The sequence below is a fragment of the Suncus etruscus genome, chromosome 5, assembly GCF_024139225.1.
Source record: "Suncus etruscus isolate mSunEtr1 chromosome 5, mSunEtr1.pri.cur, whole genome shotgun sequence".
NCBI classification, from domain to species: Eukaryota; Metazoa; Chordata; class Mammalia; order Eulipotyphla; family Soricidae; genus Suncus; species Suncus etruscus.
The window spans coordinates 53,275,234-53,287,039 of NC_064852.1; positions in this window are offsets into that span (position 1 = coordinate 53,275,234).

Consider the following 11,806-nt stretch of genomic DNA (forward strand, 5'->3'; position numbering starts at 1 on the left):
GTGCGAGCGCCCGAACGCGCAGCGCCCAGATAAGTACCTTCCCGAGGGGGCGCGCGCATTCCTGGGCGCAGCCAATGCTTTTTTGGAAAGGCCGCTTCCTCCGGCCCCGCAGCCCGCCCCTCGCCGCCCTCCCGCGGGGCCCGCGCACCCATTCGCTGCCGCGCCCGCCCGCCTCCGGCTCCGCGCAGATGACTATATATGGGCCCCCCGCGCGCCGGCCACCGCGCACCCGGGAAGGGAGCCCGCACCTCGCCGCTGCCCCGTCTGCGCCTGCGTCTCTGCACCCTCGGCCCCAAGCTTTCAGCTGTGCACCTCCTAGCTCCGCGTCCACACCTCAGCCCCCCGGGCCCCAGTGCCCCAACCCTGGCCCAAACTCCCATCCTCATACTGTGGCTCCCGGCCCCTGCTCCAAAACTTCCAGCTCCACACCCCTGCTTCACCCACAGTCTGCCCCACTACCCTCCTTTCCCTAACACCCGCAACACACACACACACACACACACACACACACACACACACACACACACACACACACACACACCCCTTACCTTGGATCTATCCTTGGGTCCCTGCAGAGGCTGAGGCAGGGCAGATAGTGGGCATGATTCCCCCATCCCAATGAGCCCCCAGAAAGAGGCCATTTTGGCAACAGTCCACCCAACCCTGGGGTTCCTGACCTGGCCATTCCGCAGTTCTCAGCAGTTGCTGGTCCTGGTTTGTGTCACTCGGGTGACGCCTGGGATGGGGCCACTCGAGTTCTGGAAACACCACTGGAGCAGTGAAAGGGGGAGTGAGCAGCAAGGCCTGGGGCTGCTTGGACACTGGCCCATTTTCCAAATCAGAAACCTGGGAGCTGTGTCCTGCACGCCCTTCCCAGGACGTCCACCCAGGCCCGCTTGCTCACAGACTGAAGAGACCAATCTCAAAGAGGTTGGTGGCTCTGTGAAGGCTGATTGTGTATGTATGTTAAGGCGTGATGAATGTGAGTTTAAAGAAAAGCACAGGTGGAGAAGGTGGTTGCGGAAAGAGAGCTCAAAGGGCTAAAGTTCAAGCCTGCCATGTAAGAACCTTGTCGTTGCCTCTCCAGCAACAGTCGGTTTATCCCTAGCATCTCCAGCACTGTTGGGGAAATCCTCCCCTCCCCCTGGAAAAAAATTAAAGGGAGAAGTCACTGACCTTAGTTGCTATCTTAAGGAGCTTAGTCTTTTGCTATAATTTCTGTATCATCTTAAATTGTCCAGGGTCTGTGGGGAGGGGGATAATTCTCAGGATTCCTCGAATATAAGTATTTTGCCATTTTTTTTCTTGCACTGATTTTAGTCAGTACACCTCTTTCCATGGCAAGTGTTCAGGTATGGGGGGGAGGTAAAGCATCAGGTAAATGTTATTCCAGGTAAATCAATGAATCTGTATCCTAATTCCATTGAGGGACCAACTCTAGCACTGCACTGCCTAGAGCCAGGCTGAATCCCCAGAAACTCCTGCCACCCCCTGGGGGGAAAAGTCTGCCTTTCTCAGAGAAGGTGCAGGGGTTGGTCACTAGCAGAGAGTTAGGGGCTTGTTCAGAGTCTCTACAGAATCATTCACAACCTGAACTACATGGATACTAAATATTCCCCAACCAAAACAGAGTAGATCAGGCAAGTCAAGCAACTTGTAAGTCCTTCAGAGAAACTACCATGAACATTAGGTCTGTGTACAAGGGGGCTGAATGGCAGTCACCAGCATCCTTTGATGCGACTATGTCCACTCAGCTACAGGAGGATTGACCAAGTTCATAGCCATTGGCAAGGCACAGATAGGAGCACAAACCAGGAACTAATGATGAAATAGAGTGTCCAAATCTGGCCTGGCCACCCCCTTGCATTGTGGCCTTAGTCATGCACAAACCATATTAGGCTTCAGCTTTCCCTTTTAGGGTTGTTGCAATAATAAACTGAAATAAAGAATGAAAAGCATTCATCCTGGCACATAGCAAACTGCACAGGCAGTCATATCTGCTTAGGGGCAGTGGGCAAGTCAATTCTTCTCTCCAGGCAGTTTTCTCATCTATATAATAAAGCAACTGAACTGGAGAGACTCTTAGAGGAGCTCTTAGTTTCTGATATATTCCCGAAGTGTGTTTGCCCACACGGAAACTCTTTAACGCTGCCTTAGGTTCACCATACAACACAGATTTCTTAACACATCCTTGGGAAGTGTTTCCTGTCTCCCAGGCAGGCACTAGTCTCTGGGGCCTCAAGTAAGTGAGGCACATTTATGTCCTTGTGGAGAATATGCTTGAATTTAACTCAAGGAAGTCAGAACTATAAGTGGTGAGGAGAAAAAAATGCTTAAAAAGTTGTTTTTTGAGGCCAGAGAGATAGCATGGAGGTAAGGCGTTAGCCTTGCTTGCAGAAAGTCGGTGGTGGTTCAAATCCCGGCATCCCATATGGTTCCCCGAGCCTTCCAGGAGCGATTTCTGAGCATAGAGCCAGGAGTAACTCCTGAGCGCTGCTGGGTGTGACCCAAACAACAACAACAACAACAAAAAAAAAAGTGGTTGATTTTTAAAAATATTATTTTAGAGGGTGGGCAGTGTACAAACTTGAGAGTGCCTGATGTGGTTTATTAGACAGTGGACTGGGATAGGAAACTAGGAATCAGTTACAGTGTATATGGTGAAGGGATGCGAGTGCAGCTTCTGCCGTAAAGGTCCCACCAAGTGAGGTAAAACCTATTTATGTCCCTTTCCTGCCCCTTTCAGAAGTTGAAGCCTCCAGTGTCTGAGGATAGAAATGAAGCAGGAAATGTTCAGAGTCCTTTGGAACTACACACTGGCCCCTAGACTGATGGGTTAACTCGAAAGGTCCCTTGAAGCCAATCATTTCCAACATGTTTTTTGAGACTTTGCGCCACAAATTGCACACTAGCCAGCTCAACCCCATCCAACATCACTGACTGTACCATCCATGACTTTTTTGTCTTTTTAAATTTTATGTCCTGAAAATAACATTCTGTTTTATTTTTATTTGGGGGGAGGGGGTTTGGGACACACCCAAACCATGTGGGATGCCGGGGATCAAACCCAGATCCATTCTGGTTTGTCTGCATGCAAGCCTTCCAGCCCTGGCTCAAGAGAGGGGGCTGAAAGTCACAGGGTAAGATATAAATCCTTGTTGTACAGCTGACTGGCCACAGCTCAAGAACAGGTTCACAGGTGAACAAGGACCGAATGTTGTGGCCTGTCAGGCAAAGTTGGACTTAGGTACTCAGTTTCTCTCCCCACAGTTTGAGCTAAGGAATGTGGAAAATATGAATCATTCATTGTGGCTGCTAAAACAAGAAGTCTTTGCAATCTTGGATGAGGATTGTATTGGTGATTCACACATATTTGGTCTTCTATTCCTTGACAGGGTTTTTATACAATTGTATAACACAAAAGTCAAATGTGTGGACATTTGACTTTTGGTCAAGGAAATATGAGCAGAAGTGACTGATGGTGGGTACTTTAAAAAGGAACCTAAACCTCATCACAGTCATTTTCTCAGATTGTGGCTGTTCTGGGTCCCAAATGACTACAGGACAGAGCCCCCCTCTTCCCACTTAACTCTCTTGAGCCAGGGAACCTTGACTATTTTATACCACTATTTTGTTTTTTTTTTTTTTTTTTTTTTTTTTTGGTTTTTGGGTCACACCCGGCGATGCTCAGGGGTTACTCCTGGCTGTCTGCTCAGAAATAGCTCCTGGCAGGCACGGGGGACCATATGGGACACCGGGATTCGAACCAACCACCTTTGGTCCTGGATTGGCTGCTTGCAAGGCAAACACCGCTGTGCTATCTCTCCGGGCCCTTATACCACTATTTTATAAAAGTTTTTTGTTACTAAATACTAACTGGATTGTTTGGGCCAATATATCTCAGTAGGTCGTGAGTTATGAAATTATGCAGCACCTAAGTTAGGAAGATGCCATAAAGTTGACTTCAAGAAAGAAAGTTAGCAGGCCTTAGCACCAGGAGAGAGACCAAAAGAACATGCCCATGTCTGAGTTCCAGGGACCTTACAGAAACCCCCTTTCTTTTTCAAGTTTACAGAAGAAAGGCTGTATTCCTAGAAAATAAAAAAAAAAAAAAGATCAAATCATGGTGGGATAGGGCCTGTTCACCATCTGTGGCCCCAAGCAGCATCTTTGAGCAATAGAAATGTCTTTGGTGCCCCCAGGTTTCTCCCATACTCTATAGTCATCATTTCCCAATGGGGGGTTGTGGAACAACTATTGGTAATTAGTCAAATAAGTCAGTTAGGAAAATAGTATCTGGGAAGGACAGATGACAAAACTAGGTGCTTTCAATCCCAAATAGCGGTTCCGTACTTATATTCTGAAGAATGAACATGAAGATTTGATAAGGTAGGATACGAGCTCCATTAAACTCATTAAACACCTTTGTATGTAAAAGATTTAAGTCAACTTTATGGGCTGGGAAAGATGGTTAAGCACTTAGGAGATTATTTAAAGAACTCATTTCCTCTAAGTCCCCGTATAGCTCTGTGATTGGGTTTTGAAGGAGAATTTTCTTTCTTTCTTTCTTTCTTTCTTTCTTTCTTTCTTTCTTTCTTTCTTTCTTTCTTTCTTTCTTTCTTTCTTTCTTTCTTTCTTTCTTTCTTTCTTTCTTTCTTTCTTTCTTTCTTTCTTTCTTTCTTTCTCTTCTTTCTTTCTTTCTTTCTTTTCTTCTTTCTTTCTTTCTTTCTTTCTTTCTTCTTTCTTTCTTCTTCTTTCTTTCTTTCTTTCTTTCTTTTCTTTCTTTCTTTCTTTCTTTCTTTCTTTCTTCTTTCTTTCTTTCTTTCTTTCTTTCTTTCTTTCTTTTCTTTCTTTCTTTCTTTCTTTCTTTCTTTCTTTCTTTCTCTTTCTTTCTTCTTTCTTTCTTTCTTTCTTTCTTTCTTTCTTTCTCTTTCTTTCTCTTTCTTTTCTTCTTTCTTTCTTCTTTCTTTCTTTCTTTTTTTTCTTTCTTTCTTCTTTCTTTCTTTCTTCTCTCTTTCTTTCTTTCTTTCTTTCTTTCTTTCTTTCTTTCTTTCTTTCTTTCTTTCTTTCTTTCTTTCTTTCTTTCTTCTTCTTTCTTTCTTTCTTTCTTTTTCTTTTTTTTTCTTCTTTCTTTCTTTTCTTTTCTTTCTTTTCTTTCTTTCTTTCTTCTTTTTCTTTCTTTCTTTCTTTCTTTTCTTTCTTTCTTTCTTTCTTTCTTTCTTCTTTCTTTCTTTCTTTCTTTCTTTCTTCTTTCTTTCTTTCTTTCTTCTTTCTTCTTTCTTCTTTCTTCTTTCTCTTCTCTTTCTTTCTTTCTTTCTTTCTTTCTTTCTTCTTTCTTTCTTTCTTTTCTTCTTTTCTTTCTTTCTCTTTCTTTCTTCTTCTTTCTTTCTTTCTTTCTTTCTTTCTTTCTTTCTTCTTCTTTCTTTTTTCTTTCTTTCTTCTTTCTTTCTTTCCTTTCTTTCTTTCTTTCCTTTCTTTCTTTCCTTTCTTTCTTTCTCTTTTTTTGTGCCATACCCAGTGATGCTTATTCCTGGCTCTGCACTCAGAGATCACTCCTGGCAGGGCTTGAGGGACCATATGGGTTGCTGTGGATCAAATCTAGGCTAGTCAATATGAAAGAGAAGAGCCCTACCCACTGAACTATCTTCTGCCCTCTAGTTTTGTAAATTCATATTAAATATGTTGACCCCTTTCCTCATAAAGGTACCTGTCTGGCATTCCACATTTCCCAATATCAGGATTGGAAAAGCGTCCACATCAACATTGCTTACTGATTTGACACAATAAACTGGAGGATTACCCTTAGCCACAATGTTTCCACAATGGGACTATTCATAAAAAGGTAACAATGCCAACCATCATTATCCAATAATCACCCCTTGCGGAACAACTTCATTTCTTACTTGTGTTCTGTGGTCCCCCTAGTCTGCAGCGCTGACTCAAGCACTAGGAAGGGAAGAATCTATAATTAAATCATAAAACAATTGCTTCTTCCTCAAGCTGTGGAATGCAGAGTGTCGTGATCACAGCTCAGTGACCCAGGAACAAGACACAGCGTGTTTCACTTAGGCAAGGGATCTGCTCTCTCAAGTGTCTGTGTCTCAGGAGAACTATGGTTTTATTTCCAGAGTGAGCATGAGCTATGAGACAGAGCTGGTAACCAGCGCATGGTACAGGAATTCACCTGGTCTGCTCTGCTGGTGAGGGCCCACAGGCTTGCTGCCTGGATGGTTTGCTTAGGCAAAATGTTTCTTTGGGTTAAAAATGCACATAAAGGAGCATCTCCGTCCAACTCCCTGTCTCCCATTTATCAACAGTAGCAACTATATACAGGCTATCATAAGGCCTCTGTTGTGTTTAACTGTTTCAATAATGGCTCTGTGCCCTTTCTGTGTCAATTTGAAACACACTTTTGTGGTTTCATTTGTATGACCTTTTTTTTTTTTTTTTTTTTTTTTTTTTGGTTTTTGGGCCACACCGGCGGTGCTCAGGGGTTACTCCTGGCTGTCTGCTCAGAAATAGCTCCTGGCAGGCACGGGGGACCATATGGGACAACGGGATTCGAACCAACCATCTTAGGTCCTGGATCGGCTGCTTGCAAGGCAAACACCGCTGTGCTATCTCTCCGGGCCCTTTGTATGACCTCTTAGGACAATATCCAGCAAATTTTTTTTTTTTTTGTTTTTGGGCCACACCCTGTGACGCTCAGGGGTTACTCCTGGCTATGCACTCAGAAGTTGCTCCTGGCTTCTTGGGGGACCATATGGGACGCCGGGGGATTGAACCAAGGTCCGTCCTAGCTAGCGCAGGCAAGGCAGACACCTTACCTCCAGCGCCACCGCCCGGCCCCAGCAGCAAATGTTATTATTCTTGCTATGAGAAAGGAAGAGCTGGGGTGGATTCAATATTACAATGCTGGGAGAGACAGGGCAAGCACCAGGAAAAGGCCAGCATGCAGCAGAGGTAGGGAACTACAGGGATGTCTTACTGGCCTGGGCCATCAGTTAAGACAGCCCTAACTCCCTCTGCTCTGGGCAAATAGATGAATGAGAAGGAAGCTTGGTTTCTCGACTAGAGAAGAACCTGGAAGGAGACTTTCATAAAGACAGAAAGGCAAGTCTATTGCTTTTGTTCCTAGTAGCTGCAATGGGGAGAGTCAGAGATAAAGGAGAGTAATCCACAACTGCAACAACCCTACTCACAGAAGAAATAAGAATGAAATTGATTATCTTCAATGAAAACCAACTTGAAGTGTTACCCACAAAATGACCAGCTCAGGTGAATGCAGGAGCTGGGAAAGTGGAGAGGGAGGGACTGACAATAGTCCTGGACCCTGAGTGGCAGCCCTGCAAGTAGAAAGCAACGATACCAATATGATTGTCCATCATGCTATCTCAATAAAAAGAATACATTAGGGGCCAGAGAGATAATACAGTGGGTAAGGTGCTTGCATATGGCTGATCCTGGTTTGATCTTCAGCATCCCATATGTCCCCTGGACTGGCCAGGAGTGATTCCTCAGTGTAGAGCCAGAAGTTAGCCCTGAGCACTACCAGGTGTGCCCTCCCTAAAACAAACAAACAAAACTAATAAATCTGAAAATAAGGAAGGAAATCTATGCCTGATGCTTAAAATTTTTAATTGAATCACCATAAATACAGTTACTAAATTGTTCATGATTGAGTTCTGTCATACAATATTTCAACACCCATCCCTTTACCGAGTTCCCAGTTGCACTCCCACCTCCCACTCTCCCCACCAGCATGGCTTTATGACAGGTATTTTACTTCTCTGTCTCTCCCCTTTGTTCCTATTAGTTACTGTAGTTTGCTGTAGTTTGCAATACTGTTACTGAAAGGGTAACATGCATATCACTTTACTTTCTTTCAGCACTCACTCAGTGATCATTTCCAATGATCATTGTCATAGTGGTCCCTTCTCTGCCCTAACTGAACTCCCTCTTTGTGGCAAAGTTTCTACCATAGATTAGTCATCTATCCTGTCCCTCACCTCTATTGTCTCTGGATATTATTACCATAATATCTTTTTTTTAAATATAATAGAAATGAGTGAGATCATTCTTTCTATACCTCTTTCTCTGACTCATTTCATTCAGCACAATACTGTCCATATCCATCCACGTATAAACACATTTTATGACTTTATATTTCCTAACAGCTGCGTAGTATTCTATTGTGTAGATGTACCATGGTTTCTTTATCTTTCTCAGGCATTTGGGTTGTTTCTAAATTCTGGATACTATGAATAGTGCTGTAATAAATACAGGAGTGCAGATGCCTTGGCTGTATTGTGTTTTGGGGCTCCTGGGGTATAGTCCCAGGAGCGGTATTGCTGGGTCATATGGAAGCTTAATTTTTAGTTTATGAGGAATGTCCACATTGCTTTCCAAAGAGACTGAGTGGTCTGCATTCCCACCAGCCTTGAATGAGAGTACCTTTCTCCCCACATCTGTACCAACACTGGTTGGTTGTTCTTGTTCTTATTGGTTAGTGTCACTCTCTGTGGTTGTACCTTCTCTCATAAAAAAAAAATCCCTTGATGGAGGTTGGGGAGATAGTATAGTAGGTTAGATAATGTGCCTTAGAATGGCTGACTTGGGCTCAATCCCAGGAACCCAATTCCTGGAACCAACACCTGCCAGGAGTGGTATCTGAGTGCAGAATCAGGAGTAAATTTTGAGTACCATAAGTGCCCTAAAACTGAAAACCAGGTGTTTAGCATAAGGATATTTTGAGAAAACCAGGATATAGCTCCAGATGAAAAGCCTGAGGTTTCATTGAGCTTCAACCAGGTGGGATGCACCTGGGCATCTCTGAGCTTCACAATGGGCTACATCGTACGTCCTGCTGATCTCCATTCTCTGCCAACTGGATGCAGTCTGCTCACTTGCACATATCATGCTTAGATCTCAGTTCTCTATGGCTGTCCATCGAAGGGACGAATGTGAAGTTGATTTCTGAGAGGGGAGTAGGGCTCTGACTCAGAGCCCCTTGTGCCATGAAGCTGTCCCTTCTGGCTTCAAGCACTCCTGATATGACTGCAGGGGTGCCAGCTTGAGAAACAGGTGTGAGGCCCAGGCTTCTAGAATGTTCTATCCATATCTCTACTGTCCCCACTTTGACAAGTCAATGCCAGGTGGAGGTGACTCAGCTCGGAGATCCAAGGGTGGAGCCCAGATGGGGTGTTGTGAGAGGCCTTCCTGACTGGCTTCTCCCCACTGCTTCCTGCTGTTCCCTCTCAACTGTATGGACTATCTCAAGAGAAATTCTCTTGGGGAGTTTGTCTGGAGGCTCATTTTCATGTCAGTATGGGTAAGGGAGAAAGGGGCCAGACTAGATGCAACTCTGCCACTTTGAAGACCGACATTTGAGGAGAGAACTCCAGAAGAGATAGATATTTTTAGCATGGCCCTTTTCTTTCCCAGCACCTGCTCTGCTCTGTAACTCAAGGGCTTCTTAAATGCCAGTGAGATGACCGAGGACGAGGCCGCCTGAGATCATGTCCAAAAATACTAGCCAGTGAGATTTCTCTGGCTGAACTATCCAGAGCTCTGTATTTTCTTTTGCCTTTCCCCCAGCTGAGGGGGCTGTGTCAGGTTCTGGTGGAGTGTGGCAACATCTATATTGGGAAGTGATTGGAGAAAACCATTGCTCTATCTACTTGACAGGCCTCAGCAGAGGCCCAAGGGAAGCCCATGCACCCTATCCCTCTTTGGTTCATGCTGAGAGAACCTACAAGGGAATACCTGGTCATTTCTCAGAAACAAAGCCCTCTTGTGATAGCCATCACAGTAGGTGAAGATGTGAGGTAGGGCCCAGCTAGTGTACTTGACCAGATCCTGGCAGAGGGGGCGTATCTTCTTAGTGGCAGCCAGAACCCAAGGGACTCATTATCCCCTACAGATAGTACAGCTGGAAATAGAATTGCGTTCTCAAGAAGCCTGATATGTTTGAGAAAGCAGATGCATCATGGGCCATGGAGAATGAGAATATCCCAGGATGTAGCTAATCCTGGTGTTTGACATCAGCCAGCATCAGCTACTTCCAGAAACACAATTCCCCAGCTGGGACATTCTACTGTGGAACTTTCTGATATGCTTCTCATTTCTCTGGTGACTCTCAATTCTTGTTCAGGCCACATGAAATCTGGCTATAAGGTCAAGATATGGTTTTCAAAGAAATGAACAGAACTTAAAGTTGAAGTGAATTCTGTCCTCTTCAAAGTGGGTTTGTTTTTAGTTTCATTAACTGAAAAAATACAAGCAGAGACGAATGACATGGATGACCTAACAGTAAAATTTATATAGCTGATCTATATGGATTATGTTATGTTTGATAAAACGAATTATATATGGTATATTATATATGTACATGTGTACAAAAAGGACAATTTAGAAAGTTGAAAATAGTTCTGAAAACTACATTTAGTCAGATTCTAGAGTATCTGAAGGCTAGAAATAGAGGTGGTACTCAAATGGTATTATAGCCGTAACTTTAATTTTTCTGAGTAGAATATTTTTATTCTATTCATCACAAAATTAGAGTGAAAAAATCTTCTTTTCCCCATTATTATTTAAAACATGTTACTGAATAGAAGATCCCAGAGTCCTTGTATTATCCCATTGTCTCAGGGAAAGGAGAATTCACAGTGGCCTGTTGCTACCCAAAGTCATTCTTGCAAAGACTCAATAATTCAAAACTAATTAAAAACCAAAGTGACTAACCTCCACAGGTTGCCCAGCTGTTCCTTCCTTCCTTCCTTCCTTCCTTCCTTCCTTCCTTCCTTCCTTCCTTCCTTCCTTCCTTCCTTCCTTCCTTCCTTCCTTCCTTCCTTCCTTCCTTCCTTCCTTCCTTCCTTCCTTCCTTCCTTCCTTCCTTCCTTTCTCTTTTTTTAAAAAGGAGACATTTCTCTACTCTAAAGCTCTAATGGCTTTATTTATTTATTTATTTATTTATTTATTTATTTATTTTGGTTTTTGGGTCACACCTGGCAGTGCTCAGGGGTTACTCCTGGCTCTATACTCAGAAATCGCTCCCGGGATTCAAACCACAGTCCTTCTGCATACAAGGCAAACATCCTACTTCCATGCTATTTCTCAGGTACTTCTCTCTCTCTATCTCTCTCTTTCTTTCTCTTTTTCTTTCTTTTTCTTTCTTTCTCTCTCTTTCTCTTTCTTTCTCTCTTTCTCTCTTTCTCTCTTTCTCTCTCTCTTTCTTTCTTTCTTTCTTTCTTTCTTTCTTTCTTTCTTTCTTTTTCTTCTTTCTTTCTTTCTTCTTTCTTTCTTTTTTCTTTTTTTCTTCTTTCTCTTTCTTTCTTTCTTCTTTCTTCTTTCTTTCTTCTTTCTTCTTTCTTTTTCTTTCTTTCTTTCTTTCTTTCTTTCTTTCTTTCTTTCTTTCTTTCTTTCTTTCTTCTTTCTTTTCTTTCTTTCTTCTTTCTTTCTTCTTTTCCTTTTTCTTTCTTTCTTCTTTTTTCTTTCTTTCCTTCCTTTCTTTTCTTTCTTTTAATTTCTTTTTTATTTTAATTTTTTTGGTTATACCCACTGATGTTCAGGAGTTTCTCCTGGCTCTACAATTAGGAATTACTACTGGCCAGGATCAGGGACCATATGAGATGCCAGGAATCAAACCTGGGTCAGCTCTGTGCAAAGTAAGTGCCTTATTGCATGTACTATTGCTCCAACCCCAAGCCTAACTGTTCTTAAATCATTTTTCTGTCCTAACACTGGGTACCAGAAACTAAACACTGATCAGCCTCAGCATACTGTCCTTTTATAAGATATTTAATTT